Raw genomic sequence first — 14,663 nt, forward strand, 5'->3', positions numbered from 1 at the left:
ATCATAATTCCTGAAAAGTAGACTATCACAAACCACTAGCATCTTAAAATGATTAAATATCCTGATTTTTCTTTTAGGAGGGAGCTGTTGGCTTAAAAGGAAATAAAGACAGCTTTGAAAGCATTTATCCGTCGCAGATGAAGAGCGGGATGCACTGTAATGCTCACATTGACTTTTTTAAAAAAAGTATTTCAGAAAATGAGCCATGGTGAATGCATTATGTATCTGTTGGGCTTTGAACTTGAAGTTCCCATTTTATAAAACAAAGCTTTGTGCCCTGATTCATATGTATTAGGGTGTGATGGAAGTCTTACTGACAGGGATATTTACTACTAGGAAAGATAATGAATTAGTAATTTATGATCAGATCAAGTTTACTATGAATGTACTGTTAGAAAAAAGAATATGGAATATACTTCTTTCCCATCCACACTCCTCTTCATCTCCACAGTGCAAAAGACACAAGGTCAAGGCTTCTACGGACTGTTACTAGTGGGTAGTTCTGGAAATCCCATCTGTCTAAAAATACTGTCTAAGAGAAAATTGTAGAACAGATATGAAAACAGAGAAACTAAGAGCAGAAAATCAAGAAAATCTGAAGAGAAACAGCTTAAAAATGTAACAGCTAAGAAATAAAATTGAGAAATTGATTTGATAAAAAATTGTAATTCAGGCTGCTCTTCTGCTTCTTCATTCCTAGGAAGTAATTATTTTAAAGCTGAGATGCTCTTGGAAGCCTTCCTAATTTTGGCAAATCTAAATACAAAGGAGAACTTCAACTTGTTTATCTTTGCCAAGCATATACTAAATAATGTATGCTTTGCGTAACAATTGAACATATCTGGATTTCTGCTTTCCTGGCTGTAATTGTACAGTCATGCAAGACATTTCTTATATTAAAAGGAATCTGTAAAAAGAACTAGTAGCAACAACTCTTTGAAGTTTTCTTATGGACTACACAATTTCATGTTGTACTTAGTTGTGAATGTAACACTGAAACTGGAAAGGTTTTCTCCTCATATTTAACTAGCTTTATGGAGAGGAAAGCTGATACTTGCTTTGTTAGTCATAACTACAGTCTATTAAACACTGTGCAGTAGTGACAGATGCCCACCCATCCCAGATTAATGGACCCAACCTGATCAATCTTTGTCACTGAGAAGAAAGCAGCAGAGTCTAATGTTGTTCCAGTGAGTGTACCCAGACTGCACACTGGGTTACAGAAATGAATGCACTGAAGTTTTGATATTGAGGAGGATGGTAACGATCTTCATGCCCAACTTTCTGAGGCTTATCAGCATTCTTACTCCATATCATGTGGGATGTCTCCAAATATGTGGCTTTCTCACTTAACAGCAAACTAGTTGACTGTAGGGATAAATTCAGGGCTCTACTCTCTAGAGCTGCTGATCTAAGCACTTCTGTTGAGCTATAATAGATTAAACAAAGAAAAAATCATGAAATCAATAAATCCAAACAGTGAATTTTAGCATTAATTTACTACCTGATCAGTGGAGTAACCATGGGATTGCTACCCTCCAAAATCTAGATATCAGCCTGCATCACAGATGTGATGTGAACTGTTGTCAGCGACTGCTGAAGATTCGTGTATTAACGTGTCCTTAAATTCCTTGAATAAAATTGGGCAGAGTTATACTTGGAGAAGCCTGGCCCAACGACATGGTCAAAGGGGCATGCTCGACAAATCAGCTTCCTGTGAAAGGTCAGGAGTTCCTCAGAATCTGTTGGATTCACAGGGAAAACAAATCTTTAGAAGGAGAAAGATGGGGGACAAGAGACAGAGATGAAAGCTTGATATAACATTATGCACTGTTAACTTGTAAATTTGCCAATCCCTCTTGTACCTGCCCATTAACGGTACCCATAGCTGTGTGCTATAGAAACAATCAAATTGTAATATATAAATGTCAAAGAACAGTATTAATAACTAGTTCATTAAGGCTAGAAGTTCTGGCAACTGTTGAGATTAAGACATTTCAACTTCTATGGAACACAGTTTATTTTTGCTCTTACACCTATATGTAAAAACAGGGGCATTTTCTAACAAACACCATCCTTCAGGAAGGCCTGCTGAATCAGAAGTAAATTTGTTTTTCATTCATCTTGACATAAAGGTCAGAATACTAACGCTTCAGCATTTCAGGGTTTTACGGTTTTCCCTGGAGGTGTTCACCCTGGAGGCGTGTAGATGTGGCACTTCAGGACATGGTTTAGGAGACACGGTAGTGTTGGGCTGATGGTTGGACTTGATGATCCTAGAGGTCTTTTCCAACCTTAATGATTATATGATTCTAAGGCTGATAGTAACTTAACTGAGTACATCAGCTTTGCATCTGTCTGGAGGTTTCAAAACCTGCAAGGGGCCTCATGGTGCATTTTGCACTTAAGAAAAGCAGGAAGTGTTTGTATTTTAGATATTTAAGAAACACTGTGAGCCTTTTTGCACAAATAAGGAGAACATCCACTTGTGAGCACCAGAGACACTAAGGTCAGTGACAGGATCAGAAGCTCTCACATTTTATACAAGACGTCATTAATAGAATGCCTGCCTGTTGAGCCCTATTTACCACTATCAGCCACTGCAACGAAGCCGGTTACTTCAATGCATTTAAAAACATTCAGCAATTAAAAAATTAACAGTTAATATTTTATAAGTGTCCCGAATAATTTTTTAATCTACTTCCCTCAATGATAATGAACAGGAGCAGTTCATACACTCTGTTTTTCAAACACTGCAGACTCGGGCAGATGGCTCCATACTGATTTACATTGTATTGTGTGTTCAAAGGTTTCCCCTTTGCTTTCTCTTCTTCCCCCTCACTCCATCCCTCCCCTCTGATACACATACTCACCCATGTACATCCCAAGTCTCAGATATACCAGTGTGAGTGGAAAGCTAAGATTCTGAGGTATGTATTAAATGAATTGAAAGTGACCACTGATACAAGCTTAATAAATTATGTTGCCTCTATGGCTCTGGTGTTTTAAAAAAATATTAAGTTCTGATGAGAAAAATAGATATTGAGGAGGACAACAACTCTCAGGTCTCTAAGGCTGGAGCCACAGTTTACTGTAGGGACCTCACTCCATTTTGACTGAGTTGTGTGAGAAAGCATTGCCAAACACAAGCCTCCCTCCTTGATCATTCAGATACTGAGTCACCACCCCTGGAGGTATTTAAAAGATGTGCAGCTGTGGTGCTTAGGGACATTGTTTAGTGGTGGACTTGGCAGTGTTAGGTCAACAGTTGGACTCGATGATCTTAAAGGTCTTTTCCAACCAGAAAGATTCTGTTCTATGATTCCATAAAAAAAGTCACCGATTGATGACTCATTGCAGTGACCTCAGAAATACAAAAAGAAATCCTCTGTGCACCTAGGATACCCTGATTTTTACTAGCAGCTAGATGCAGGCCTAGGGTATGCCCAGGAGCGTAACTATTCAGGAGTGATTAAGAGGAGGGGTCATCTGATACTTTTCTTGTCAATGTCTTCAGACTACCTCTCTGATGCACAATTTATTCATCATTACTGTCCATCAAATAACCGTATGCCTTCCACCCTCTTGTATGATGACAAGAAGGCCCACTAAAAATAAATATTTTCCTCCAGTAATTTCAAACATCATACAAATGAGAAAAGAAATGCAAATCCAGCTTTTTAGGAGAAAGACGTAATTTAAAAGATTTTAAAGAGAAATTTCCAAGCTACTTTTTTTCAGATTTTATCTTTATTTAACAGCTTAGTGACCTCTGCTAGATGTCTGAGACATAAGTGACAGCCTTCTGTCCTTAATTAACTAATTAGTAATGTTGCCATTACAGATAGGATGAGTAAATTTTTTTTTTTTTAAATCAAGGATTATTAAAATTTTGCATGTATTCTCTCTGAGTGCCTGACATACACAGTTAAAACCATTGGGAGTAAATCTGAATCTGACAAATGTTAATGGAATGTAAACAGTGCAACAAATGTGTTTAGAAACCCTAATGGATATTTGACAAATTTTCTATCTACATTACCAAGCAGCTTGTAGAACAAAGCTGTTAAATTATATCAATGATTAAACTGTTTATCTCTAAGTAGCTTTTTCCCCCCTTCTATAAATGTCAAAGTTATTTAAATGTCTTTTTACAAATGGGCAACAGAAACCAAGATGCAGCACAGTTGCCCAAGGTGAAATTAGGTAAATCAGCTGAAAAGTTAAAAATGGAACCTGGATCTTCTCACTTCTAATTTTGAGTCTAGCAACTTTCCAGTTGCTTCTAGTGAAACAGTATGCAACTAAATCAAAAGGGATACAGAGAGTTTAATAATCATTGCTTAGCACACAACCAGGATTTTGACCACTAAACAGATGGTATGGATTTTTCAAATAATCTAGTTATAAATGAGTTAGTTAAATAATTGAGTGCTGAGAAAGCTGTCATCTCTCCAAAGGCACCTGCTTTCTATGAGACAACAGACATATTGCCACCATGCGTAAAGTACCAACTGACAAAATGAGCAGACTTTTACAGAAAGTGGTCCAGACAACTGAAAAGCCGTGTCACCACACTCTGCAGCATAAAGACACTGCTGAGCATCAGCTCTTAGGTTGTAAAACAAATTGGTTTTTTTTCAGAGTAGATCCCAGGAAGCCTACAATACCACAAAAAGCAATTGCAATCAACACCTGTAAAAAAAAAAAACCAACCAAAACCAAAAACACCCAAACACATAGGTTTTGTTAAATGTAACAATGCTGGAAGTCCTAAGCAGAAAATCCAAGCAATGGTATTTAAGTACAATCCTAAACGATTCCTACCGTAAAGATTTGTGCTAGTCTTCCATACCACATGTAATATATCCCATCTTCTTATGGTATATACAAGTACATGTAATTGCTATCAAAGTTAATAGCCTCTTTTAACTTGGAATTCTGCAGATTTCAATCTTGCTATGCTTTCTTCTAAAGTGAACTCTGCAGTATTTCTTTTACAATCTTTTATCATCAAAACACCACTTTACATATTATATAAGAACTTTAATCTGATAGTTAATTGAATGGAGAATTGGAAAATAATTAACTGAATTTAAAGTAAGGTCTAAAATAGTTTGAATGTGCTGGAAATCAGTCCATGACATTTAGGCTTGCCTTTCCATTTCCAGTAGGTAAAACAAATGCAAATCAAATAGTCTCTCTTTTCATCCTGCATTCTGATAGAAGATATTTCTAACATTTTAGATGTACAAGTATTGTCCTTATTTGTCATATCCAGTGTCTTGGAGAGGTTTTGTGCTTGGCACAAGTAGAATCAACACTCATTCTACTGGACTTGCATCTTCTTTAATTAAGTTAATTTAGCTAGATCTGTATCTTATCTCCTATATAACTTTCTCCAGAAAAAGAGAACAGCTGGTTTCTTAATATGAGGAACTAAAGAGCATCCTCTGCTTTAAAAAGGACAGCAAGGAAACTTAAAATTAGCTGTTCCTTGAACAATCCACTATGAAATGAAAAGCGCAGGCGCTGTCAGTCTAAACTTGAAAACAAACCTGTGCTCCAACATCCAAACCCTGTGTGGTATCAGGAGACAATGTAGTGCTCCATTCCCATGGAAGAAAATTTTGCAAATTCTTGTCCTTTATCTGCAGGAAGGGCTTTACTTTTTTACTGCCCTAGACGGCTTCTTGGCAAAGCTCTATCTTTTACTGAGGTTTCTAGACAGTGCATGTTAATTCTTGGAGCTTTGGCTTTTTAAATAGAAAATATTGCCAGGCTAAACTGGCAGATGAATTGATGTGAGCAATTCAGTGCTTCTTCCACCTTGTAACCTAGAATATGTGGAAGAAATACATTCCTTTCAAGAATTACTGTACAGTTCCATATGCAGAAAACAACTGCACTGTCTTAGAGACGGCATAATGATTTGTTTCAGCATCTTTAGCCAGAATCTTCCTAAATAACATAGGATGTGTCCACGTTAGTCATTTAGCATTGGAAGAGAGAGGAGGGAGGATTCTTTTTGCTGCAGCTTTGCCTTGTATCTATACTTGCAGCCTGGTGGTACCTGAGTGAGATGCATCACTGGTGGGTGTGTTTGAAGTAGTTTTCCTCCCAGTGGAACCAAGGTTGAAGCTAGAGTCCAGAGTTCAGCAATGTGGATCCAAATGAAACAGTAATGTATTGTGCACTTTAGAATAAATACAGTATAGCAATTACAGTTAACTGCATATGAGATTCTCAGTGAGACCTAGGATGCACCAAGGTGACAAGCAATTTAACAGACTGCACTTTCAGTGCCAAAATCAATTAGGACATTCCAAATCCTGTAGACATTAATAGTAATTCGTAAGCTATGTGTCACTGTGCGGCTTTGACTGATGTCCAGCATGCGCTGTCTTGTTGTGTTTATCTACAGGGAAGACTTACTAACAAATCATTTAAGAGACACATTTATAGAGAAAGAACAAAATATCCGCATATATATATACTGCTGCTGCTGCTGCCAGTGGCTCAAGCGTGCTTAGGCCAGCCTCCGGATGTCATTGCCTAGTAATTAATTATGATTCTGTATTTATGCTAGGCAATGCTAACTAAAACAGAATGAGGCTGAATATGAAGCTGTGTTCATAGCACTGAACTTATCATTCAATTTGGCTCACTATTAGATGATGTTAGTACCAGGGGATTACAAATCCCTTCAGGGGTTATTCTGCAGTGAAATACCACCAGTTGCACAGTATCTTACTTCTTCTAAAACATAATTTTAAATATATTAGGTTCACTCATGCAATAAATAAGAAAGAGGATAAACAACCTTACCAGAGAAATTACAAGCACGGTATACGCCATAGGTTTTTTAAGACTAGTTCAATTATAGTCACTGATATGCCCTCCATGTTAAACGACAGTCCCTCCAAGCGGGTGTACATAAAAGCAAATGGGACATACAGAAAGGACCATCAGCTCTGCAACATTCTTCTCGCAGGCTCCTGGCTGCTCTTCCTCAGGCCTGTTCTGCAGGGAGAACAACTGCTCCCCTTACCTCTCTCAGAATTACAGAGAGAGTATAAAGAAGAAAATGTTGGCAGCAGCCCCTTACTCCCAGAAACCCTAATACCACAGCAGTGGGATACTTAAGAAAACAGCGTGGAAACACTGACCCACAGCTTTCATGTCTTCTCTCCTCCCCTAAGAATCGCTCAGCTGGATTGCTTGCAGATCTGGGGCATTCCTTGGGTTTTGAAGAACTCTAGGAATTCTGCTACTTCTAAGGGATAAAACAAATATACGTAACAGAGTAAATGGATGGTAAATTTCTAGCCACGGTTTCGCCACCTTCTGGCCTCTACATTCTTCATTTTTGCCCAGAAAAAAAAAAAAAAGACTAAAAATAGTAATGTGGGTTTCTTCTCAGCTCCCCAGAGACAGCTACAACCCACTTTCCTTGCTAACTGCAATGTGCTGATGGGATTTACTAATTTTTCAGCTACTTCAGCTGAATGATTCAGGATAACTTTTTTGAACACTTGGTACCTTTTTCTGTGTCATCCAACATCCTTACGTAGATAAGGCACCCACCAATTTCCACTACTTATCTTGGCCCCCAAAAATAAATAAAGAAAATGAGATTAAAAAAACACAAACCCACACTTCTGAGAGTTTGACTATATTATGAAAAAATATACATGAAACTATATTACATGAACATTATTTTAAATGCTTTTTTTAGAACCAGTTGCTTGTACACACCCTTCTCTCAGGAAGGGTCTGTTACCCGATGTCCTTTAAATTAACACTATTCCCACCCATGGGTTGATATTTAACAACCTATATTTGCCTCACTAAGTTAGCAAAGATTACCTTTCACACTGTAAATGTCTAACTTTTGCTGACAGTGCACAGCATTGAAGGGAAAAATCAAACATATTCTTATATTTTTAAGGAATCATTTGTTAATTTCTTGTTACACCATACATTTATTATTCGAGTAAGACAAGATAGAAGAAATGAGATGAGACCATTCAAAATGGATCAGTATAACACTGGGATATGTATTTTGAACAGAAGCAGTAATTTCTTAGTTTTTGCAACCACAGACTATAAGGCTTAGATATTAAAAAATACGTGAAGGGCTTATATATATCCAATTCCCACTCAGTTTCAGTGGGGTATGAGTAGTTTCACTCATGCATGTTTCTTTGAAAATTTTACTCTCCAAGATTATTTTGAGTGAAAGTAGTAGTACAGAAGTCATCAAGTCAGATTTAGTGGCTCTGGTTTAGCAGTTTTTGAAGTCTGACTGACAGCAAGATTAAGTTTTGCCCCAAAATTGTAGAAACTCAGAGAATGCAGGAAAAGGAATATTTTTTTGAATTACTGAAGTGTGAATCTTAAGAAAACAGAAAACATTTCGTTTGTAAGGATAAGATTATATTAACTTAAGAAAAAAATCTGACAAAAAGGAAGAAAAAGAGAAGGGGGAAAGGACAAAGAAGAGAAAAAGACCACACACTTCGGAGAGCTGCATGTTCCAAACTTCCAGCCTTGTGAAAGTGAGGCTGTTAGCAGGTTGCTGAGTAGACTTACCTCATGTTAAACAATTTCTCTAGAGGACTTTCATGTAAGGGGTTGGTGATTCATTTTATAAGTTCCTTAAACATGAACAAAATATGTGTGTTGAGGCATAAAACTGAAATTAATAAACAAATATACACCCTTTATAAAAAGTAAATTGAGACACTAAAAATACACTCTTTAATTCTAAGGGGGGGGGGGGGGGGCAACTGGAGAATGAAGGCACATTAAAAAGGCTTCTCCGTCCAAGAAACATACTTTGTATTGTGCATTTCTGCTACAGTAATGTGAACAGGATTACCTTTATAGTAGTCCTTTCAGTTTCAGTGTTAAATGGTTATCATGCTGAGACATGCATTTGCAATCCAGCAAAGGCCATCAGAGTAAATGTTTGAGGCTCTCATGCCAAAAAAGGGGCAGTAAATGGCAAAATGCTGGGATATGCAAAAGATAACCAGAAGTTACCCTGTTAGTACCACTGTGCAGTCAGATGCGGCCTAGCGTGTGGGGTGGTATTTAGGTCTGAAAACAGAAATCCAAGCTTGCAAACAGATATCACAAATAAATTTCATAGCTAAACATTCAGATTAAGCCCAGCACAGGAACAGAGGTTTTGAAATCCTCCTTATGCTTTTATTTATTCCCATTTGAATGCGTATTCCATCAAATATCTGCCTCTCAATTATGGCTTCCTTGCTGGTAACAGAGGCACATTTCTATTTGCTAACCTACACAGGAAGAAAATACATTCTGTTTATTATTTATAAGAGTAAAGTGCTGAGAAGCCCCGACAAAGCACAGGCTCTTGTTGCCTGTTCACTATGAAAATAGAGTGTGCCGTATTCTATTCAGGTACTAAGTAGGAAGACTACTTTCTAAGTCCCTGGGCCTAATATTTTCTTGTGGCTGCTTTTTAGGCAGTCTTCTGCTCAGTGCTTTACTGACATCACACTTGAGACATGCCCTGCTTTCTCAGCTGATTACAGACAGGGGATTAGCTGGAATTTTAACTGCATATCAGTACTGAAAAGGCAACTGAAAGGCAGGGGAAAAGCAGCACTATTTCTCCAAGATGACACCCCAAGTCATTGGCACAGGTAAGAAAAGAACCTTAGTTTTCACAGTCCCCAACTAGCAATCTATTGCAGTCAACTAAACCACACTACTGTCTCTAAATAACATCCCCGAATCAAACAAGTTTGTATTAACATATTTGATCTGCAGGATTTACAGCCAGATATCTCCTATGCCCCTTTTTTATGTTCACAGATCTCTTTAGCTGAGGCTAATTCCTCCCATTATCTTGAACCAAGCGTGTCAGCATCATTCCTTTCATTTAATTGCTGAGCCAGGAAATACTCTGTAAAAGCTTGCTTTTTTGTCTTCCTTCTCTTTTCCCCAAGACTATCTAGTAGTTAAAAGAATAAACAACATTGGGATTTTTAAACTCAACAATATTAATATTTATCTCAGAAGTACTTAAGGACTTAGCACCTACTTGTTGTCATGTACTGGGGACAGTACTTCTTGAAACATTGTAAAAAGGGACCCTCCTTGTTAAAAAAGGGCTAGTTATACAGCTGTTTCTAACATTTTTTTCTACTCCTGTACTAAGAAAACAATTTTTATTTATTAGCAACATTTCCAGATTTATTAACCCTGGCACATGCTATACTCTTTACAATGAATCCAAGATCTTATTTGAGGTGATGTTTCTTTTAACACCAGTGATGTTATGATTGCAATAAATACACTGGAATGGCTGCCAACCATGTTCCAAACTGCTGGGACTGCTACAGAATGGTAAGAATTGCTCCTCTTTTACAGCTTTGGATGTTTTATACTGTTGGAGTCCATGGGCTCGTGTATTTCCTAGATGCAGCTGGCTGTTCTTGCTGTCATGCATTCTGCTACACTCCTTTACTGATTGGCTTATCATATCTAGTTTGCTCATACATCTTTGAGATAGCATTTTAAGGCACTATTTTTACAGCTTTCTGATCTGTTTTGCTTACTGAGAAAATAAAAAGGGATTTTTACGTGGTAAACGTAGTAGGTCTTGATGCAGTAGCGACGATAGAAGGGAAAATAGCAGAGGATGGAGGAACTGCACAGCTTCTCTGCTCCTCGATCTCCTATACAGCATACATCGCACTAAACACTTAACAGAGCTGGGGAGGAGAATAGAGAGAAAGAAGTGAAGGGAAGAGAGGGCTGAACTTGTCTCTATACACTGTTCAATTTACCCTTGGCAAAAGTATCTCAACGAGTCAGCAAGACTGTCCTGAGAGGAAAACCAGTGTGGGAAACAATTAGGGATGCTGCTCAAGAGAAAAGGGCCTGGTGAAATAAAAAGCAGTACTGATTTGGGGTTTTGAATTCCCTAATTCCCCTTCCCTCCTCCCTGGCTCTCATGATTTTGAATGAAACATTAATACTGCTTCAGACGCTTCTTCCCTCCAAGGCCAATCAGCTGCTCGGCAGGGCGTGAAGCAGTTGTTCATTTGAACAGCTAACGAGGGATTGGAAGGACGGAGCTAATTCTAAGGCTTTTCCAACACTGCTAAAGCTCACATTTGCCTTGACACACGGGGAATGACCTGAAGAGCCTTTCTCCACTTTGGAATAAGAGAAATGGTGCTGTATTAATTCTGTGTAAACAAGCCTGACTTGTCAGAAGAGATAATATTTCACGACACGACCTTAAACATAGTATTAAGATTGGAGTAGACACCTTGTGCTGCTTAGTACCATGGCAACAACTACCACTGGAAATCTTCCTTATAAGAGGGGTACAGAAAAAAGAAGGTAAACCAGCCAACCCACTGAAAAAAATTCTGTTCCTTCTTCTCTCAGTATACATAGCCTTTAGGATGAGAAGTGAATCCTGAGATTGAATTTTAGATGTTCCTGAAGGGGAAAAATTGCTTCCCCCCACCATTTGGGAAGGAAAAAAAGGTGTTGCTGGTTCTGTTGCTATTAAGGTCTGTTCTGGTTTCTAGCTCCCAAGAAAAACAGGCAAGAAGGAAGAAAAATACATCAAAGGAAGAAAGTGCAGTTTTTATTCACAGTGCTGGGTCTCACTTGTAACACTACACCACAGAAGGACAGATACAGTAATTACTATCAAATCGCTCTGGCAAACCTATACCTGTGCACTGCTATTTTGGGCGATGCTTTCGGCTAGTTTATTGTCACTGGCTCATAGCAGCGGTATGAAAGAAATCATCTTGACTAGTCAAATCACTCTTTATAACATAACAGCAACAGAATAAGAGACAGGTAGAGAATGAATAAGGTAGGCAGGAACAAGACGTTCACTTGAGAATGAGAGCACATATGAAAATGTTACACCTGCAGTTAACAGAAGCTGGCAGGAACAATGATGCTGCTGCATAGGAAAGAGCTGAGGTGACAGGTTTTCCTTACTAGGTGAAGCCACAATGGCCAAGCTTTCTCTTTCCTGCTTAGCCACAGCCCTACTGTCAGTGTCAAATTATGCTTTCTCAGGCAGACTTACCGAACTATGAACCCTCCAGAAGAAAAAAAAAAAAAAAAAGGTGATGAGCATCTGATGGGACCCCAAGACAGCCAAAGCATTTAGACATATCCACTTCTATCTTTTTCTACAGTGAACTCCCCAAAGAAGCTCAAAAGGCTTTTAAATTCAGAAAAAAACCACAAATTTTACTGTAATAAAAACCAGAAATATGACTTCTTACAACAGAGGTATAACAAGGTATACCCACAACTTTTCCTGTCTACTATGTCCCTGTAGGCAGGTCCTCAAAATCCAAGGCTTCAATTCAGTTAACTCTAATTTCCAAGTGACAGCAAATCTGCTTGGTGCTTTGGTCCCTTTGGAACATGAGTGATGTCTCCCTCTTCAGAGGGTTGGCTGCCTGTTCTGCTCCTCACATCCATCTCCTGAGCAGCACAAGCAACAGGCTTCCTGCTCCTGCCTGCTGCATCAGGAGGTTTCACCTCTTTGATGTGGGTCAGCTATAAATTTAGAAGAAACAAATAATAATAATAACAAAAAAAATCAACCCGTCACCTTTCTGTTTACCGGCTAAGCCTAATTTCTTATCTCCATTTTCTAGTCACATACTCATTATTTTTGATTAAACATGATGATTTATCTCACAGTCCTTGACTTGGATGGAGAAAATTTTTGTTTTAACTCATTAATGATCACTAATGTTTGTCAATTACAAGAAAAAAAAAAAAAAAGGAGGAAAAGTTTGTTACTTTTGTTACCATGGATGCCTTAGTGGCATCTGCAGAAATAGGAGCCTTTCCTGATGGCATGATCTACAGCAGAAGAAAGGACAATCATAGAATTAAACAAAATTGGAGTTATTAGTTTAGATTTATGTCTTATATTACCCCAAGAAAATTGGTAAAGCTTAAAAAAAAATAGTACCAATAAGACAATTTTCTGTTCAAAGCTTTCCATATTTTTTTAAGCAATACTAGATCTGTTTTCTCTGTATTTGGTTGCTAATGGACCTAAAAGCTCTTTTCAGCAGGTAAGAATTGCCGTAATGCCACTGCAACATATCCTACATCAGCCCTACTATGGGGAATAGAATAGCACTCAGCAAGAATCAACTCAATACCTGCGTTATTTCCCTGTAGCCAGAATCAGGAAACTCTCTTCCTCTATGCTGTGCAGAGAGACCTCAGCATAATGAATTCTTGAGATCAGCCTATTTACGGCAGGCTTCCCAAAAAAAGATAGAAAAACTAGGCATTAATTTTACCCATTAAACTTCTCTAGGGGAGGGAAAAATTAAAGAAACTTCTCTTTTAAATGGGTAAAACATCTGCTACAAATGAAACAGAAGATAGTAAGACTGTTGGTCTTAGTGATAATTTTCTAATTAGCATTGTACATTCCTTTCTATATATTATAGTAGGGTAATTCTTACTTAATTACAAGTTGTAATTATTTATATAATTCAATAGATGTGAGAAACACCTTTTGCAATATCTTCATATGTATCAGTGAAACCACTAACTCCACACCCTCTCGCAAATTACAAAATAAGGAGAAAGTTTTAAAAGGGAACTCTAATGAGAACTTTATATAGCTGTGGCCAGATGGCTAATGAGATAATCTGTAGATGGGTCAAACATATATTGATTGATTAAACAGAAATAAAATTACATTCTGAAATTACACTAAATGTGAGGAGAAAACAAACCATACTGTTGAGGTCAGAGAACTAAAACACAGCTGAATTAAAAATATTAGAAATATGGGCAGTAAATAAAATGAGATGCTGCTTAAGAAATAGAGTGGGAACACCCAGATGAAGAAACATCTGAAACACAGGTGTATACATACACAATCTAGAAAAAGAATGCAGAAACCAGACACAAAGTAACCCAGGTGGGAATGATGAAGACTGCTTTGCAAGAATGAATTTTAAAAGATAAATATTTATTGTTTTGTATACACACAAAAAAGGGCCATCACACGAGGAAATGAAATACTTGTGGAGTTTCACAGGCAGTAAGACTGAATCAAGAAATTTTGAACAAACTTCCTGATGGAAACATAACAATCTGAGGAAACGCATTTCCAAGGAAAGTCTAAGGCTTTCTTTTTGGGTGCATGTAAAACTAACCTGGATAAAAAGAACGTGAGAAAGTATGCTGGAAGGAATGCTCCTATTTCAAATCCTAATTCCTATTGTTTTACGTGCCCTTTGAAAGTTTTCAACTCCAAAAAAGTGCCTGACTTTTTTTGTTCGTAGGGTGGATTTACATCAACAATCTAAAAGCTTTGTCTGACAGATTATGTATTCTTGGACTCTTCCAATGTTTATCTTTGGTAGACACACATCAACTGTAAATTGGCTCAAGATATACAGATACGTATGCCAGTTTCAACTGCATCCACTGTATTTCTGAATTCCAACTAACCATAGGAAGAATACAAGACAAAATCCTGTAGCGTACATGTCTGCCAAAGGAAGCCAAGCTGATTTTACTTTGCTAATGAACATCTAAAATAAAAAGAAAATATGCAGCTGAACGTATTGAGCAACTTAAAACACTCAAGATTCAGT

The 14,663-nt window shown here is 37.7% G+C and overlaps 1 protein-coding gene and 1 long non-coding RNA gene across 7 annotated transcripts in view; one reads left to right on the forward strand and one right to left on the reverse strand.

Moving 5' to 3' along the window:
• Positions 1-14,663, forward strand: part of LOC142057929 (uncharacterized) — a 363,120-nt gene that overhangs the window by 143,030 nt on the left and 205,427 nt on the right. For 3 of the 4 annotated variants that reach the window (XR_012660813.1, XR_012660812.1, XR_012660808.1), the window contains one exon: positions 78-7,651. The exons of the other annotated variant lie outside the window; for it this stretch is intronic. This is a non-coding gene — a long non-coding RNA (uncharacterized LOC142057929). Of the gene's footprint in view, positions 1-77; positions 7,652-14,663 lie in introns of those variants that run through there. 4 annotated transcript variants of the gene reach the window in all.
• Positions 1-14,663, reverse strand: part of SYT9 (synaptotagmin 9) — a 70,641-nt gene that overhangs the window by 47,261 nt on the left and 8,717 nt on the right. The window lies entirely within an intron of this gene.

Source organism: Phalacrocorax aristotelis, chromosome 5, assembly GCF_949628215.1.
Source record: "Phalacrocorax aristotelis chromosome 5, bGulAri2.1, whole genome shotgun sequence".
In the NCBI taxonomy this organism is placed as follows: Eukaryota; Metazoa; Chordata; class Aves; order Suliformes; family Phalacrocoracidae; genus Phalacrocorax; species Phalacrocorax aristotelis.